The following is a 19,974-nucleotide window of genomic DNA, read 5'->3' on the forward strand; positions in this document are numbered from 1 at the left end:
CATCAGCAGGCTGGCTGTGGAGTGATGAATTGGGGCAGGAAAAGGTTAGGGTTTTCACAGGCAAGCTACTGAGTACTGGGGGTGGGGAGAGGTGAGGTTTGTATGGATGGAGGCAGTGCCCATGTTGACAAAGTCGTGGATCCTTGAAGTGTTGATACCAGAAAGAGGATGTTACTCAGAAGCTAATTCGTTATCAGAATGAGGATGACCTTCTGCTTGCCAAGACCCCAAAGCACAATAAATGTGTTTTACTCTGGGGGTTCCCCTTGCCCCCTGTACATGAAGTCATGTGTCAGTGACATTCTAAGGTCCAATGAAGTGGGCCCCCTTATCCCATTCTTCCATAAGGCTCAATTCAGTGTTTTGCTTTTTTCTTTTAAATTAACAAGCATTTATTCCTCACCCCCCCCCACTGAAAAATATGGAACACTTCACATATTTGAGTGTCATCCTTGCACTAGGATCAGGCTAATTTGCTCTTGGTTGTTTTAATTTTAGTGTGAGTGCTCCTCAATGTTTTACCAATGGATTAGAGAAAGAATCACTCCAGGCTGCTTTAAATAGGGCAGTGTGTGTGTGTGTGTGTGTGTGTGTGTGTGTGTGTGTGTGTGTGTGATTCCATTGAAATTGGGTACAGAAAACATTCCAACTGTAAGAACTCTGATCAACCCAATGACCAGCCAGGATTCTAGATAACCAATGATGGAACAAGCTGCCTACCTCCTGCCTGAGAGGTGATAGACTCAGGGTGCAGAATGACACATTTGGACATGGCTAATGTGAGAATTTGTTTTGCTGGACTATGAATATTTCATACAAGGGCTTTGTCTTTTTTTTTTTCTTTCTTCAATGGTAGGGGTGCTTGGGAAAGAAAACTGATTTTTGGTCATTGAAAAAAAATAAAATGTAATTTTTAAAAACTGACCAACAAGAAGAAATGAACTGTCTCTGGAAGAGAAATATGTAACCTCAAGTAAAAGATTACTGACCATTTGTTTTCACCTACAGAGAAAATTCTAGGGAAAGAGAGTGTCAGAAGTCCTTAAGAGGTAAAATCCAGTCCCTACTTTCTCCATGACAAAAATCTTTTTGACAATTCCTGCCTTTCAAACTTGGATGAACAAGGGCCCTTTTCACTATCTGCTCTCCCCTCCCCTTACCCTCGACCCTATAGTTGGGCAAACAAATGTGCCAGAGCTGGGGAAGGCTAATCTTTGAGGAGGAGGCAACAATTTCACCTTCTGCCCAAGTCACATGGGTGTTCACTTTGTATTCGATTCTTTTCCTGCAGAAAGAATATAGACTAAACTGGCTCACTTTCCTTTTCTTTAAAAACCTCTTTCAAATCCCATTGGTTTAAACTGATTTACAGGAAATTTCAGCCTCACTAGTCTGTGGTCTTTGCTGAGTATAAACAATCTCAGAGAGCAATTATGTTCAGTTGGTATGATTGTTTGTTTCATCATTTCAAATAGTACCTTTGAACCATTCCTGTAACATCTGTCTGAAATACCCTCAGCGTTGAGTGTCATCAAGTAGAGTAGAGTCACTTTGGGAAAACTCGTTCTCAGTGATATAAATCTCTAGGTTATCCTATGTATCCTAGAACAAGAAAGCAGAACTTTTATTCCAAACAGATGAAATAAAAAATCAAGTGCTTTGGCCTTTATCTGATCCAAGCTCTAATTCAAAACTTAACTCTTCATCAGTGCGTACTTTTCAGTAACTTAATTTTCCATTCTCTGACTTTTAAGGAATAACAATGGAAAGGCAAAAGCATGCAGATGTTCATGAAGATAGTCAAATGAGTCCTAGTCCAATGAGAAGACTGGAGGACCTCTCCTGTGTATTCGTATCTGCTGATTGCCACTGCTCTTTAATCTTTTGGCATTGCCAATGGTGGTAGTTGAAATCCTAATCACTGATAATTTAAAAAAAAAAAAACTTCAGCTGCAAATGAAAGTCCTAACAATCCCTCACAGCCCCTCAATAGGTAGAATGATCAGAATTCATTCTGTTGCTCACTCTTCAATTGGATGTTCTGGGACAAGAGGGTGAGGGACCTGAGATGGCATAATTATGAATATCTCTAATCCAAAACTGGGCTTTATCAGTTCATACAAGAGGTTCAGAGTGCCTTTCTGGTTTAAGAAAACTGTTGTTCCATCAGGAAATAGACATGCCAAGGAAAGAAAAAAGCAATGATGAGTCAAAGCAAGCTCTTTGATGCATTTCAAGTCTTCTTCTCACAGAATGTAACCGCTACCCCCCCACAGTCAGAATCTTGGAAACTGGATCTGTTACCTGACTGGCAGAGGGGTCCAAGGTATAAGGGCTTTTCCCATCTTTAACTCCTACTCTCTGATTAAAAAGGACCTGAGGGGCAGCTTGGTGGTAAAGTGGATAGAGCACTGGCCCTGGATTCAGGAGGACCTGAGTTCAAATCTGGCCTCAGACACATGACACTTACCAGCTGTGTGATCCTGGGCAAGTCACTTAACCTCACTGTCTAGCCAAAAAAAAAAAAAAAAAAGGACCTGAAACTGGTTCCCCTTCTGCCATCAATAGACACAGGATGGATGAATGTTAATGGTCATCACCTAAGAGAGTACACCATATTTGTATGAAACATCATTACCTGGGTTGGAGCAGGGAGCCACTGGAGAGGGAGACAGAAAGTTAATAGCTGTGTGACCATGGACAAATTGTTCCATCATCATTGTAACAGTTAACATTTACATAGTACCTTCCATGTACCAGGCACTGTGCTACATGGTTTACAATTAATATCTCATTTGAGCTTCACAACAAGCTTGGAAGATAGGGGCTATTATTATCCTCATTTTACAGATAAGGAAATTGAGGCAAACAGAGGTGAAGTGACCTTTCTGGGATTACATAATTGATGGATGTCTGAGGTCAAATTTGAATTCAGGTCTTCCTGACTCCAGGCCCAGTGCATCCATTGGACCACCTAGCTGGAATAAAGTGAGTTCAGTTTTGCAAAGGTTAAATTTAAGATGCCTATGGGACATCCAGTTCAAAATGTTTAAGAGGTAATTACTGATGTAAAACTGGAGTTCATGGGGAAGGGTTAGGTCAGGATAGATACATTTCAGAATCACTAGCATAGAAATGTTCATTGAACCCATGGGGGAATGGTACAGAGGGAGAAGAAGGCCCAGGATAGGGCCCTAGCAGACACCCACAGTTACTGGGTTTGGCCTGGATGAAGAACCAGCAAAGGAGAGGGAGTGATCAGACACGTAAGAACCAGGCAAGGGTGTCTAGGAGGAGAGGATGATCAACTAGCATTGGAGGCTGCAGAGAGGTCAAGAAGGATTGAGAAAAGGTCATTGGATTGGACAACTAAAAGATCATTGGTAACTTTGAGGAGAGTGATTTCAGTTGAATGATGAGGTCAGAAGAATGTAGAGAATTAAGAAGAGAGTGAGAGGAAAGGAAGTAGAGTCACCAATTGGAGATGGCCTTCTCAAGGAGTTTAGCCACACAAGGGTGGGCAGATATACAATAGCTACCAGGGAAGGAAGGATCAAGTGAAGTTTTTTTTTAAAAAATTTATTTATTTTGAATTATCAACAATCACTTCCATATGCTTTTGAGTTTTAAATTTTTCTTCCCCTCCCTCCCCAAGATGGAGTGCAATCTGATATAGGCTATACATATACATTCCTATTAAACATATTTTCACATTAGTCGTGTTGTAAGGAAGAATTAGAATCAATAGGAGGAACCACCAGAAAGAGGAAACAAAACACAACAGAAGAAAAAAAAAAGCAAATAGTATGCTTCAATCTGCATTCAAACTCCATAGTTCTTTCTTTGGATGTGGATAGCATTTTCCATCAGGAGGCCTTTGGAGATGTCTTAGATCCTTGTATTGCTGGGAAGGATTAAGTTTATCAATATTAGTCATCACACAACATGGCTGTTATTATGTATACAGTTCTCCTGGTTCTACTCACTTCACTCAGCATCAGATCATACAAGTCTTTCCAGGTTTTTCTGAAGTCAGCCTGTTCATCATTTCTTATAGCACAATAGTATTCCATCACATTCATATACCACAATTTGCTCAGCCATTCCCCAATGGATGGGCATCCTCTCAATTTCCAATTCTTTGCCACCACAAAAAGAGCTACTATAAATATTTTGGTACATGTGTATCTTTTTCCCATTAGTATGATCTCTCTGGGATACAGCCCTGGAAGTGCTATTGCTGGGTCAAAGGGTATACACGTTTTTATAGCTCTTTGGGCATAGTTCCAAATTGCTCTCCAAAATGGTTGGATCATTAAGTGAGATTTTTTTTTGAGAATGAGGGAAATGTGATCATGTTTGTAGGCAGTGGGATGCTTATCCAGGAGATAGGGAGAGATTGATGATTAATGCAAGAGTGGGAATGATAGGGGGGATAATCTGCTGAGATAGAATGGGATTGCTTGAACAGGTAGAGGAGTTGACCTTGGCAAGGAATAAAGCCATTTCATCATGTGAGATAGGTGTGAAAGGCAGAAGGGTAGAAGGTATCTGAGTGGTAGGAAGATCTTCAATGTAAATGGCCTTAATTTTTTTTTTTGGCTTTTTGGTGAGGCAGTTGTGGTTAAGTGGCTTGCCCGGGGTCACACAGTTGGAAAGTGTCATGTGTCTGAGGCCAGATTTGAGGCCTCCTGACTCCAAGGCCAGAGCTCTATTCACTGCGCCACCTAGCTGCTCCCATAAATGGCCTCAATTTTTTCAGTATAAAAGGAAGTAAGCATCTCAGCTGAGAGGGGGATGGAGGGGGAGCCACGAGAGGTTTGAGGAGGGATGAGAAGGTTTGGAAGAGTGACATAATAAGTTGATAACTCAGGTAGAGTAGGATTGTCTGGCAGCAGTGAGGGCCCAGGTGGGACCCTCCACTAACCCAGCTAGTAGTTTAGCTGTTTGGATCCTATTATCTATATAACTATTGTTTCTCCTATTTTTTTTATCTGTACTCCAAGCACAGCTACAATTCATGGCTAGGTTGATACTTCATGAATGATTCTTAATTGCTTGTTTGAAAATGCCACTGATGGTTGACCAAGAACCTCTGCTCCATCACTAGCCAAGTCACAATTTCTGCAGCCCTGTTTTAATACTCTTTGCCCTAATAAGTATTGGCCAGTGATCATAGACCACTAGCTTACAATATTGTTTTACCTAGACAATTAGCTTACCCATAGTTTTGTGTGTGTGTGTCAGTGTTTGTGTCTGTGTCTGTGTCTGTGTCTATGGCCATGTGGTGGATTAAATTATAACAGACAAAAGAAACCCAAGTAGCAGAGGATCTTCTGCCATACTGAATAGCATCAGCAAATAGGATTTCCATTTGTGACAGAGGAGGTATGGTGCAGTGAATATAAAGGAAGGAAGGAAACAAACATTTCTTAAGTGCCTACCATGTGCCAAACACTGTGCTAAGTGCTATATAAATTTGATTTCATTTGATCCTCACAACAATGCTGGGAAGTTGGTGCTATTATCTTGCCCATTTTTCACATGAAGAAACTGAGGCTGTCTTCATTAAGTGACTTGCCCAAGGGTTACACAGCTTCCAAGTGTCTGAGGCTGGATTTAAACTCAGATCTTCCTGACTCCAGGCCCAGAGCTCTATCCACTGCACTGCCACCTAGCTGCGTCAAAGAGCCAGTCTTAGAGTCAAGCACTACTTCAGACACATACTCTCAGTGCCCCAGAAACCTAAGACTATAAATTGCTGAGCTATTGCTGATCTTCATTGGTGGAGGGCATTTCCTTGATGAGACTTATCTGCATAGATGGAATTACATATCTGGTAAAAAATTAATTGGGAGAATTTCCATCAATAATAATAGCTAGCATTTATATAGCACCTACTATGAGCGCACACACTGTGCTAAGCACTTTACAAACATTATCTCATTTGATCCTCACGACAACCTTGGAGGTAGGGACTACTGTTATCTCCATTTTGTAGTTGAGGCAGACAGAGGTGAAGTGACTTGCCTAGGTTCACACAGCTAGGAAATGTCTGAGGCAGGATTTGATCTCAGGTCTTCCTGACTCTAAGCCCAGTGTTCTGTGCACTGTGGTGCCCCCTAGCTGCCACATGTTGTCTCCCTAAAACAAACAATCACTGTTGTATTAAATCATAGAATTTCACAGTTGGAAGGGACCAGAGAGGTCATCCTTTCTAGCCCACACCTAAAAAGGAATCCCCAGATGACATTTTTTCATTGTAATGCTTTTTCTTTCACATTTTATATCTGAGAGCATTCAGGCACTGTCTATGAAAATATTACTCTTTGCACTTAATAGTCAAGGTAACCCTGAGACTTAGAGATGGAAAGATGAGTTAGCAAATATTTCTGAAGCAACAATAGAATGACACACACAGCAATGTATTAGTACCCCTAGAAGAGGACCAATCAGATGTTTCCCAGCTCTGGTTAGTAGGCTGCTAACTGGAACCTATCTGACAACTGGCTCAGTCAAAGGTGAACTTATAGGATCAATAGGAAGAGTTGGAGAAGGGACTTCATTAAGGACTTTCCGGAAGGTCTACCTTCTTGAAAGGGGTAACCCCTCTCCCCACTGATTCTCTAGTGTATCCTTTGAATAACATAATGCCTTCTGAAAAATTCTAGAACCAAACCTTTCCCATGAGAGAAAACTGGATTTAGAGAAGCTGCAGATGGTAAGACTATGCAAGGTCATCCTGTAATTCCCAGAGCAGACCATGGCGGAACCCAGCCCATTAAATGTCCTCACAAATGTTCCCCCTCTGTTTCCATTCAAAAGGAGTTCCTTTTGTCCTTGAACTAGATAAAGGCATCTAAAAGGCTATTTGTGGCTACAGAGAAGAAACAAGCTGGAAGAGCAAAGGATGGAATAGAACAAAGGCTACCTCTAATGCATCCTTGCCCTGGGAAAGTGGAGGGGAAGAGGGCATCAATAATGTTACCTACCGTTTGAATAGACATGTGTGTTTGGGTCAATAATGGAGCTTAGGGTAAAGGTGGGAGTAAATGCAAAAAGCAGAGTTGTTTTTTTATTTTCTCTTCATAACACAGAGCATCTTGGTCCCCAGTACCTGGAGGTCAGATGTGTTCAATTTTACCCTTCCCCCAGCATTCTCCGGTACCCTTAAGGGATTTGGGGGAGGGGGATTCTAGGTTCTCTGCTCCCACTGATGGTGTGCCCTCACTTGTAGGGAAACATAAGGTGCCTCTGTACCCCAGTTTCCATTAGCCACTAACAATCAGATTAGCTTTTACACAGAAATATTTACTTCAAATATACAAACATGCCCCCCACCCAATGCATGGGAGGCATAATTCCCATCCCCCTCTCACTACCTCAGAAGAGGATTAGGTTCATGGCTTAGCTCAGTTCCCATAGAGCACAGTCCCAGTTCCAAGCCTCAAATTCCCTGGTTTCTCAAGGTTTCCATGCTGGGCTGGCTGCTGCATTTGGCTCCAAGGTTGTCTGCATCTGAAACTGAAGAAGAAAAACAAACAGGCCCATTTCTCAGAGCAAGGGGTGAAAGAGGGAAAGCAGGGTCCTTCCCTTTCACCAGTTTAGTTCTTGGCTTCCACATTACAAAGGAGTTGCCAGGAGAAATGAGCCCAAAAGATTGTGGAAAAGAGTGAATGGCTAAATCTTCTCAGTTTTAAAGATTCAGGCAGCCAATCAAAGGAGGTTTTCTCCACACACATGGGCCCACCAAACTGGGCATGCTCTAAAGACCCCTAAAAACATCTCCATGTTAGAACCAAACATGCCCAGAGAAGCCCAGGTTACATCTTTTTTGTTCCTTTCTCTTCTCTTTTTTCTTACTTTGGGAAGAGGAGTTCTATGCTGCCTGTTGCAATTTTGGCTTCTATCCACAGAAGGTTATGTAGATAAATGTCCTTCTCCTCCCTGAACCAAACTGTGGCCCTAGTGCCCTGCATTCTGTGTAGGAATATTCTCTTCCTGGCTGTTGAAGTTAAGGTTAGAAGTTGTTAAAGCTAAATTCTTAATACAAAGTAGTTATGGGACTAAGCTAATTCCCATTGCCAATGACCAACAGTGGGCACACTTGCCTTTGAACTGAAATTTCCAGAGTGTAACCAATCTATATTTGACTTCAGTCTGCTTAATACTTTGGCAATCTTGTTTTCAAAGAAGACAATGAGAGTGAGAGTTCCTGATTGCAATCTGCCAGGACACACCATTAACAATACCAAGATTACCAGATTCCTGGAATAGGTTATAAGTTGCCTATATCTAAAGGAGGAATATTTTAAATAGCTCTGGTAGAGAATTCTGGCATGTACTTTCAGCCTGTAAAGGACAGGCATGTTGCTGCCACTAGCTATGACTAATTGATTAGCATAAACACAGTGTGAAAAACCATCCCTTTGGAAGACATAGAAACATAGAATCCTCGAGTCTGAAGGGACATTAGAAGTCATCACATCCCACCTCCTACTTGGAGCATGACTCCCCTCCATGACATCCTTGACAAATAGCAAGCCTCCAGCTTGAGGAGCTCCAGGGACAGGGAATACTTTATCTCCCAAAGCTACCCATGCTTCTTTTCTGACAGATCTAATTTGAGGAAAGGTTTTCTAGATGTACCATCCAGTGACTTCCCTGGGCTTCATTTCTCATTGCTCCTAGTTCTGTCCTTTGAGAGCCAAGTAGAAGAAGCCCAATCCTCTTCTACGGGACAATCCTTCATCTATTTGAAGACAACCTGCCTTAGGTGAGTAGCTGCTGGCAGCTATCCCAAACCCAGGCCCTGGGATGGTTTGAATGGCTGACCTCCCTTCCCCCAAGCAAGATGACATAAAAGGAGGCTGACTTATAGATTGTAAGGACTCAGCTGTCAGACAGAGAGTAAGAGTGCAGGATAGCAAATCATACCAAATAACACTTGCAGTCAGTAACAAACTTAGGGTTAGAATTAGCCTAAACTAGGCTAGCAGCAAGGCTCATCTAAGGTCCCCATCACAGCAGCCAGCATGAAGTGACAGTCTCATCAGGTCAGAACAGTAACCCTCCCATCCCTCACCTCCCCCCTGCAATTGCTTTGATCTCCAAATGTTGGATTGTCATCCTGGAGGATGTTGTATGTTGAATTAGAGGCAGGTCTTTCACCTCCCCTATCTTACAACCTTGTCATTACTGACTCTTTCCCCTCTTCTGTCTTGTTTACTTGTCTCTATGTAGTTAAATCCTTACTATGCCCATCACCCTCGGGATATTTCCTCATTCAAGACCTACATATATCAATTAGGCTCAGTAGGTCTTGTAGCAGGGCCTGACCAAAGCCCACTATAATTCCTCCCTTGATTTGGGTCAGGAGAGGTCATCCCATAATATCAGTCTTCAAGGTGGCTGAGGATTCTCTCAGGCATTTAGGAGTCACAGCCCCTCCTCACAGCAAGTATTCAGCAGCAGTCACAGGATCATCCTTTAGAGTACTACCCAACCTGAGTGGGTCTTATACACAACATTCCCACCACAACACGGAGTACACTGTCTCACAAATACACACAGAGTGCTTGGGGAGTAGAGTGGAAACAAAGTATAGTTGGAGTGAGGCACACTTGTGGGGAACGCTTCAGATTCAGGGGGGCCTCAAGGATTCTTAATCTCCTGAGGGAGGTTCACTGCATGGCATGGTATCAATAATTGGCAGCTGCAAATTCAAATAACTAACAATCTTGCTTCTCTTGTATCCTCATCTTTGCGTGCTTAGAGATGCCTGGAGATAGAAGCAATAACTTCATCATAAAATGATCTGGAGGAACAGGGATGTGGGGGTGACATCAAACTGGTCAGAGCTGGAAAGTCACAGACCAGGGGACACTGATGGGACAGGACTCCTGCAGCTCTTTTTGGTCTTAGTCAAGGCAACTCAGCAATTCTAACCCTGTGTGCCAGGTAGTGTGCTAAGCATTGGGGATACTATCCCTAACCCTTGAGAAACTCACAATCCAATGGGAGAGACACCATGCAGACAACTCGGTCCAAACAAACTATGTATAGGATAAATTGGAGAGATCAACAGAAAGAAGACACAAGAATTAAGGGGGATGAGAAAAGGCTTCCTGCAGAAGGTGGAGCTTTAGCTGGGATTTGAAGGAAGCCAGGGAAGCCAGGAGGTGGAGTTGAGGAGTAAGGGCATTCCAGGAATGAGGGACCTAGATTCAGGAGCTGGAGTGTCTTGTGTGAGGGACACCTTGCCAGGAGACCAGTGTCACTGAATTGAAGAGAATGTGGAGTGGAAAGATTAAGGAGGAAGAAGCCTGGATGGGTAGGAAAGGGTCAGCTTATGAAGGATTTGGAAGGCCAAACAAAGGAAATTTGTCTTTGATCCTGGAGTTGAAAGGGAGGCACTGGAATTGATTGTATAGTGTGGGACCATGGTCAGATGTATACTTTAACTAGAAAAATTTGACCTCTGAGTGGAGGAGGGACCAGAGTGGGGAGAGATTTGAGGCAGGCAGATGGTGCAATAGTCCAGGAGCAAGTGATGAGAACCTGCCCCAGGGTGGTAGCAGTGGCAGAGGAGAAAAGGGGACATTACAAAGGTGGAAATATTAGGACTTAGAAAGGATATGGGGAAGTGAGAAAGAAGAGTGGAGGATGATGCTTGGGTTTCAAGCCTGGGAGGATGGTGGTACCTTTGACAATATCATAGGGCAATTAGGAAAAGAGGGTTTGGGGGAAAAGATAACGATGAGAATCAGACAACCGCAATTCCTAAATCCCTTTGGACAAGGTTCCCTGTAGTCTGGGAAGCTCTGTAGAGATCAAGTTTCTTCTGAAATAGGAAGGTGATTTTCTTTGCTTTTTAGAATTGCTTATTAGTTGGGGAAGGCCATTTTCAGTACCAGCTCAGGTCCTGGTTAAGTACTAAGCAAGCAATCTTTCATGAATTTTGTGCTTTGTTGAATCTGTATATGTGGGATTATATAAGGTCTGTGTTGAGTTGAGCATTCATGGAAAGGCCAAGCTAATCAACTAAAACTGATAAAACTACCTAAATTAATTTACAGAACTCTATTCCATACCAATCAAACTATCAAAGAGTTATTTGACAGAATTAGACAGAATTTTAAAAAAATTCATCTGGAACAAAATAAAAAAGGTTAAGAATGTTAAGGGAAACAATAAGAAAAAGCAAGAAGAAAAGTGTTTATACATCGTTATGGATAAACTCAAGTATACCAACTAATGGTGTAAAGACTCATTTGATATAAGGGAAAGACTCACAGAAGATAAAAAAGACAATTTTGATTACATAAAATGAAAGAGTTTTGTGCAAGTCAAATCAATGCAATCTGAATTAGAAGAGAGATGGTTAACTGGAAAAAACATCTTTGTAGCAAATTTATTGGATTAAGGTCTGATACCCTAGATATAAAGATAATTAATACAAAAGAAAAAGAGCTAATTTTTTGTTTTTCAGTCATTCAGTTGTGCCCAACTCTTTGTGACTCCATGGACCTTATGCCTATCTATCCTCCATTATCTCCCAAAGTCTGCCCAAGTTCATGTACCCTGTTTTCATGACACTATCTATGCATATCACCCTCTGTCATCTCCTTTTCCTTTTCCCTTCAATTTTTCCTAACATTAGGGTCTTTTCCAAAGAACTTCATATTCTTATTATGTGGCCAAAGTATTTAAGCTTTGGCTTCAGCTTCAGTATTTGACCTTCCAGTGAATAGTCTGAATTAATGTCTTAAGTACTGACTGATTTGTTCTCCTTGCTGTCCAAGGGACTCTCAAAAGTCTTCTCTAGCACCACAATACAAAAGTGTTGATTCTGCTGTGCTCAGATTTCCTTATGGTCCAGCTCTCATAGTTGAACATTGCTACTGGAAAAACCATACTTTTGACCCTACAGACTTTTATCAGCAAGGTGATATCTCTGCTTTTTAGTCTGCTGCGCAGATTTGCCATAGCTTCCCTTCCAAGGGGCAAGGGTCTTTTCATTTCATGGTTGCAGTCACTGTCTGCAGTGATCATTGAGCCCAAGAATAAAAAAATCTGACAGTACTCTGGACCCACTCTCCTAGAGCTAGATAGGCTACTGATTATCATCTCTCAGTGTTCCAGATGTATGTACCTCTGGGGGGCCAGGATGATTCTTCTTTCACTATCAGCATAAGCCCCAGTTCTGAAGTGGTCCCCCCCATTGTTAAGTGCTAGTGATTAGCACCACCTAATTTCATTTAACCAGATAACATCAACTAGATTTTTACAAAAGGCTAATTACTGTGAAGATATAGGAAGAACAGAAATACAAACTCTCCCCCCAACATCTGGGAAGACACTCTCTCCCCCAAGTTGCTTCAGCTCCTGGGGAGATTGGTGTTAACACTATTTCTACCTAGCAGCACCCCCCCCGCAACAAGTTCACTTCCAAAGGTGCCATGGTCATTACATGCATGAGTCTGTATCTCTGGGACTGCTGGGCTGGGTCATGAAGGTGCTTTAGAATGCCATTCTTCGCCATCTGACTCCTGGTAACTCCTGTCCTGATGAAGAATGTGACCATCTCCAATCTCCTTCACCTAAAAGCAGGAAAAAATAAACCCCACAGAGAAAAAAGCAACGGCAGGGACATAGACTCCCAGGCTGCACTCTAGTAGGAAGATGAGGCCTCTCTCCTCACTGAGGATTTTCTGTAGATCTTACCTCTGTAACCCAACAAACCCATGTAGGAATCAGGACCATTTTTGCTTTGACTGATCTGTGCCTTTTGAATGCACATGAGTTCGGGCTACCCAATCAGTCAACACTCCACCTATTCATCCCCTAGTTAGCTGACAGGAACCTATTATGGAATACCTATTAATGCAGGGTCCTTCTATTATGTGCCATCATGCTTTCCCATAGGCATGTTCTCCAGACTCTTCTATGTAGAGATGGTCCCTGCTAGATAAATAGATATATAAAGTAATTTCAATGAAGATGACCCAGGCAGCTGGAGGGGCTGACAATGGTCATTGTTCTCTAGTCAGGTGGCAGAAAGAGTGTTGGGCTCCCACTGGACCTCATCAAGTGTGTGTAACCTATTTCAAAAGCACAGGGTGTTTTTTACTGCAGAACATTATACTTCTGAGTCCTGGACAGAGTTATTTCAAAGTGGCTCAGGAGAAGAAGGGGTGGAGGTGGGATGCTAAAGGCAAGAATAGTGATGAAGAAAGGGACCAGTTGGCCTTTGGAGGCAATAGGCGGCACCATAATGGTTAGGATACTGTACCTGCAGTGAGGCAGGCCTGAGTTTGAATTCTGCCTCAGACACTAGTAGCTGTATGACCCTGGGCAAGTCACTTCACCTGCTTCAGTTTCCTCATCTGTAAAAATGGAGATAATTATAGCACCTCACCTACCTCACAAGGTTGTTGGAAGAATTAAATGAAATAACATGTGTGAATGATGAGATAATGAGATAACATGTGTAAAGTACTCTGCAAACCTTAAGGTGCTATATAAATGTTAGCTAATACTATGATTCATTATCATCATTCTTATCCTCTTCTGTAAATGCATGTACTGACTATGGGCTTCCTTCCCCTGACTAAGTAACGCAAACAAAAACTTCTCCCTTTGTCTGAGCGGTGGTCCTTTTTCTAATACAATAAACAATTCTATCTTCACTAAGTGGGGAAACCCTATAACTTGCCAAAGTCCTAGTTCCCAGTTTTTTGTTTCTACAACTGCGACCTTGCATAGATACCGGAGACAAAATCGCCTCAGAATATAACTTTAGGGGCGGAGCCAAGATGGTGGAGGGAAAGCAGTGACTGCCTTGAGCTCTCTCTCAAAGCCCTCCAAATACCTAAAAAAAATGGCTCTAAACAAATTCTAAAGCAGCAGAACCCACAAAAACACAGAGTGAAACAAATTTCCAGCCAAAGACAGCCTGGATGGTTGATCAGAAAGGTATATTGCACCAGGTGGGGAGAGGAGTGCAGTTTGGTGTGGGCACGCAGGCCACAACGACCCTGGAGCAGGCCTCAGAGGGCTGAACTGCGGGCAGCTGTGGCGGTTTCTAGACTTCTCAACCCATGAACACCAAAGACAACTTAGAAGGTCAGTAGGAAAAGTCTGTGACTGCAGTGAGAGAGGAGATAGGTCTCAGCCCAAGTCTGGAGCACAGCCCGGGGCAGTGGCTTTTTCCTGAGCTTCCGGCCCACAGACTGAGGGGAAATCGAGGGGCCGATCAGAGGGAGATTGCAGGGATCTCTTTGCCAGTGCTGAGGCAGGAATCTCTTGCTTTACCGGTGCTTGGATCTGGGTCACAGTTCTGAGGGGCAGTGCTGGGGCAAGGAGGAGTGCTGGTGTGGTGGAGCTTGTTGTGGTGGTGGAGAGAAAACACCTCACCCCTTATCATACCACCTTGGAAGAAATGAACATTTACAGGTCCCTAGAAGCACCTCTGCAAACAGCTGTACAAACCCCCGAAGCTTAGGACAGTACACTCTTCACATTGGAAGCAAACTTTTACCTTAACAAAGAGTTTAAAACTCAAGTAATAGGCCAGGATCATGGGTAAGCAGCACAAAAAGAGTCAGACTATATTATCTTACTTTGGTGACAAAGAAGATCAAAACATACAACCAGAAGAAGACAACAAAACCAAAGCTCATACATCCAAAGTCTCCAAGAAAAATATGAATCAATCCCAGGCCTTGGAAGAGCTCAAAAGGGATTTTGAGAAGCAAGTAAGAGAAGTAGAGGAAAAACTGAGAGTGATGCAAGAAAACTATGAAAAACAACTCAACAGCTTGCTAAAGGAGACCCAAAAAAATACTGAAGAAAATAACACCTTAAAAAATAGCCTAACACAAAAGGCAAAAGAGGTCCAAAAAGCCAATGAGGAGAAGAATGCCCTAAAAAGAAAAATTGGCCAAATGGAAAAGGAAGTACAAAAGCTTACTGAAGAAAATACTTCCTTAAAAATTAGAATAGAGCAATTGGAAGCTAGTGACTTTATGAGAAATGAAGACATCGTAAAACAAATCCAAAAGAATGAAAAATTAGAAAACAATGTGAAATATCTCATTGGAAAAACAACTGACCTGGAAAATAGATCCAGGAGAGAAATTTAAAAATTATTGGACTATCTGAAAGCCATGATCACAAAAAGATCCTAGACATCATCTTTCAAGAAATTATCAAGAAAAACTGTCTTGATATTTTAGAACCAGAGGGCAAAATAGAAATTGAAAAAATCTACTGATCTCCTCCTGAGAGAGATCCCCAAAGGAAAACTCCTAGGAATATTGTAGCCAAATTCCAGAGTCCACAGTTCAAGGAGAAAATATTACAAGCATCCAGAAAGAAACAATTCAAGTATTGTGGAAACACAATCAGGATAACACAAGATTTAGCTGCTTCTACATTAAGGGACCACATGGCATGGAATATTCCGGAGAGCAAAGGAGATAGGATTACAACCAAGAATCACCTACCCAGCAAAACTGAGTATAATTCTTCAGGGGAAAACATGGTCATTCAGTAAAATAGAGGACTTGCAAGCATTCCTGATGAAAAGACCAGAGTTGAATAGAAAATTTGATTTTCAAATACAAGACTTGAGTGGAACATGAAGGGGTAAACAGGAAAGAGAAAATCATAAGAGACTTATTAAGGTTGAACTGTTTACATTCCTGCATGGAAAGATGATATTTGTAACTCATGAGACCTTTGTCAGTATTAGGGTAGTTGGAGGGGAAAAAATTATATGTACATATATATAGATATAGATAGATAGATAGAGGGCACAGGGTGAGTTGAAAATGAAGGGGTCATATCTGGAGAATAAAATTAAAGGGTGAGAGAGGAATATACTAGGAGAAGGAGAAAGGGAGAGGTAGAATGGGGTAAATTATCCCACAAAAAAACAGAAAAGAAAAGGCTCTTACAGTGGAGGGGAAACGGGGGAAGGTGAGAGGGAATGGGTGAATCTTATTCTCATAGGATTTGACTTAAGGAGGGAATAACATACACACTCAATTGGGTGCGGAAATCTGTCTTACCCTACAGGAAAATAGGGGGGAAAGGGGACAATACAGTAGGGGAATGATAGAGAGGAGGGCAGATTGAATAATCAGAAGCAAATACTTCTGAGGAGGCACAGGGTCAAAAGAAAGAATAAAATAAATGGGTGGGCGGGATAAGGTTAAGGGAAATAGAGTTAGTTTTTCACAGCATGTCTATTATGGAAGTGTTTCACATAACTGCACATATATAACCTATATTTAGTTGCTTGCCTTATCAATTAGGGTGGGTGGGGAGGGAGGAAGGGAGAAAATTTGGAACCCAAAGTTTTAAAAACACATGTTTAAAAAAATGTTTTCACATGCAACTGGGAAATAAGAAATACAGGAAATGGGGTACAGAAATCCATCCTGCCCTATAGGAAAATTGAAGGGGAAGGGGATAAGAGAAGGGGGGGAGAGATAGAAAGGAAGGCAGACTAGGGGAAGGGGTATTTAGAATGCATGCCATCTTGGGGTGGGGGAAGGGGTGAGATGGGGTGAAAATTTGGAACTCAAAATCTTGTGGAAGTAAATGTTGAAAACAAAAAAAAAATAAAAATTACCATTAAAAATTTTTTTTAAAAATAGAAGAATACTGATCTTGGAATCAGAAAAAAAGAATATAACTTGAGTCAGTAACTAATCCAAAGGGAAACTGAGACATCATTGGTAGATAACACATCGCTACATTTTTGGTTTTTCCCCAACATTGTTATTCACCATAGATGGATAAGCAAGGGAGCAAGGATGCTGTTGCAATCTCTTGATGCTCTCCCCCCTCCCTCTGGAGAAACAATTTCTCTAGAATGTGCCTGCTGACCAGGTTAAGACAAACAAACAAACAAACAAACCCTTATTTGCCAGAAGGGGCAGAGGAGCAGGATTTGACAAGACCATTTCTTTCCTTGGTGGGGGGGTGGGGGAGAAGGGGAGAGGAAGAGAGAGAGAGAGAGAGAGAGAGAGAGAAAGACCTTATATTAATGATTTGGAGCAATGTTTCATGTGGTTGTTTGATAGCTTGGATTTCTTCCGTTGAGAACCAGCAGCCTGATCACATCTATTGTGTAATGGTTCTTGGTCTTAGATATTTGTATCAATTCCTTATTCACCTTGGTTATCCAAGAAATTGAATACAAATACTATGTTCACAGCTGACTGTTTCTCTTCTGATTTTAACTATATTGATTTAGTTTGTGTAAAAACTTCATTTTTATTGAATTAAAAATTTATCTTGGATCACCTATAATTGTCCCATCTTCCTGGACTATACCCAACCTCAACCCGGGTGATTGTTTCTGATCCTCCTGATTCCCTTCTTTCTTCCCTCACTCTTTAACCTACCCCAGATCTAACTATCTTATATTTCATTCTACTATATATATGTATATCCTGTATGGACTTGTGGTCCATTGCATTAGAATACAAACTCCTTGAGAGTTGACGTTGGTTTATTCTTGGGATTTGCGTCCCCAGTACCCAGGGGCACAGGGCCTGGCATGGACTGGGTTCTTAATGAATGTTTGTTGATTGATGGATCTGTTAAGGGGAACTGCTAAAGTGTCATTATCCAGTTTTACCAACAAAGGAACAGAGACCCAGAGACCTGACCCAAATACAAGGGCTCATTTCTACCTAAAGGGAGCCATCTGCTAGTCCAACTAAAGTGAACCCTAACCCTCCAGTGGACTGGTCTACTTACAGGCCACACCTTGGCCTGGTCCTTCAGTCATCCCATTCCCAACTCTCCACAGATAGGCAGATTGGCTCGATCCCTAACCAGCTATGCAGCCACACACCTAAGCCATTTAGCCTCTCTGTGCCCCTATTTTCTCATCTGTGATTATTAATATATCCATGTCAAATCCAGAGTTGGTATAAACTGGGACTGGACCAGGTCTGGAGGCCTAATTCTAGTTATTCTATGCATGGAAAACATGCTGGGTTTGGGTTAGTTATTTCCTGTTAATCTGTGAATACTTGTTTGAGGGGTAGGGCCCTAGCCCTCCAGGGTTAATAATAAACTCAGAGGCTGGCCTTTAACCTTTTTAAGCCTCTTACTGAGATGGTTCCATTAGGGTTAAGTTCCCTAATTCCTCACTCCTTTCTAGGTAATTCAGAAAATACATTCACATTACTTGCCATATAGATAGCAGAGCAGTCTTCTACTGAAATACCACACTGGTTCTCTGTCTCAGAGGAAATGTAAGTTTGAGCCCCTAAGGACTCTGACACTTAGACCGGAGCATGGATGGATAACCCCTCTTCCCTGTGTGTTGTGTTACCCACAGTAGACATGGAGGCCATACACTGAGAATATTCCTACTAGCAATAAAGTTTGTTAAAGCTCTCTTGGTGTGGTGGTGCTCTTCATCCCGAACTTCCCTGCACACCATTTCCTTTTTGTTTTCTTAAAGTTCATTGGGTTGAAGGGAATGGAATCCATACTTCTTCACTACACTGAAATACTATTGGAGTATCACTGTCCTTCCTAGAGAGTCTGCCTTTGGTCTTATGTTCTTGGTTTACACTGACACCCTTGGAAATCTCAGTGGTTCCTCTGACTTCAATGGCTCCCTTTGCAGATGGCCCTCATATTGTCATCTCCAGCTCTGACCACCTGACACAAGAGCTGCTACAATGAATGAAGCTTCACAAACAACTGGATAGACCATGTCATGGGCTGTCTTCAAATGTAATGAATTTCATGACTCTGGAGGTAATTAAACACAGACTATGTGACCCCTTAACGACCTCCCCTTCATGCTATCTTGAGTACAACCAAACCAACTTGCTTGTCCTTCAAGACATTCCATCTCAAGTCTCTGGACTTTGCATGTACCACATGCGCATAATCCTACCTCTCTCCAATCTCATAGAATCTCTGGTTTCCTTTAAACTTCACCTCAAACATCACCTCATACATGAGACTTTTATGGACCCTCCCAGAGGCTCAGGCCTCTCAATGGAAAAGTTCTTTGGATTTATTTTGCATCTATTGTTTTATATGTAACTTCTGTCTCCTCTATAAAACCCAAAGCTCCTTGAGGATCTATGGGGCAACAAGATGGCACAATGCATAGAATGCCAGGCCTGGAGTCAGGAAGATCTGAGTTCAAAGCCAGCCTCAGATACATACTAGCTGTATGATCCTGGGCAAGTCACTCTTCGCCTCAGTTTCCTCATCTATAAAATGAGCTGGAGAAGGAAATGGCAAACCACTCTAGTATCTCTGTCAAGAAAATCCCAAATGAGATCACAAAGGGTCAGATATGACTGAAACAAAGTGAACAACAATAACAAAAACCTTGAAGGTTTTGGCTCCCCGGGGCAGAACTTAATAAAGGCACTTAATCTCTGACTGCCTATTGATTGGTTGACATTGGTAATGGGTTTCATATTTGATGTAGGGGTGACCTACATTACCTTGGAGGTCTCTTCCAACTCTGTAATTATCAATTTCTGACTTGAGCTGCACAACCGATGCACATAGTGGTGTTCAGTCAAAGGAAATTAGTCAGGAAACAAAGAAAACTGCAAAATGTTCCTCTCAGTTTTCTTTGTAAAATATTAATTTATTTTTGGTTTTCAACAATCATGTCCATAAGCTTTTGAGTTTTAAATTCCCCCCCCACCTCCCTCCCCATGATGGTGTGCAATCTGATATAGGCTATACCTATACATTCCTATTAAACATATTTTCACATTAGTCATGTTGTAAGGAAGAATTAGAAGCAATGGGAGGAACCACAAGAAAGAAGAAACAAAATGAAACAGAAGGGAAAAAAAAGCAAATAGTACGCTTTGATCTGCATGCAGACTCCATAGCTCTTTCTCTAGATGTGGATAGCATTTTCCAACATGAGACTTTTGGAGATGTCTTAGATCCTTGCATTGC

The 19,974-nt window shown here is 41.9% G+C and overlaps 1 non-coding gene across 1 annotated transcript; it reads right to left on the minus strand.

Moving 5' to 3' along the window:
* Positions 1 to 415: 415 nt before the first annotated feature.
* LOC114053626 lies at positions 416 to 522 on the minus strand. Its single transcript, XR_003570386.1, has one exon. It is a non-coding gene; the product is annotated as a U6 spliceosomal RNA (small nuclear RNA).
* Between the last annotated feature and the right edge of the window lie 19,452 nt (positions 523 to 19,974).

Source organism: Vombatus ursinus, unplaced genomic scaffold (assembly GCF_900497805.2).
Source record: "Vombatus ursinus unplaced genomic scaffold, bare-nosed wombat genome assembly UNPS02004142.1, whole genome shotgun sequence".
Lineage (NCBI taxonomy): Eukaryota > Metazoa > Chordata > Mammalia > Diprotodontia > Vombatidae > Vombatus > Vombatus ursinus.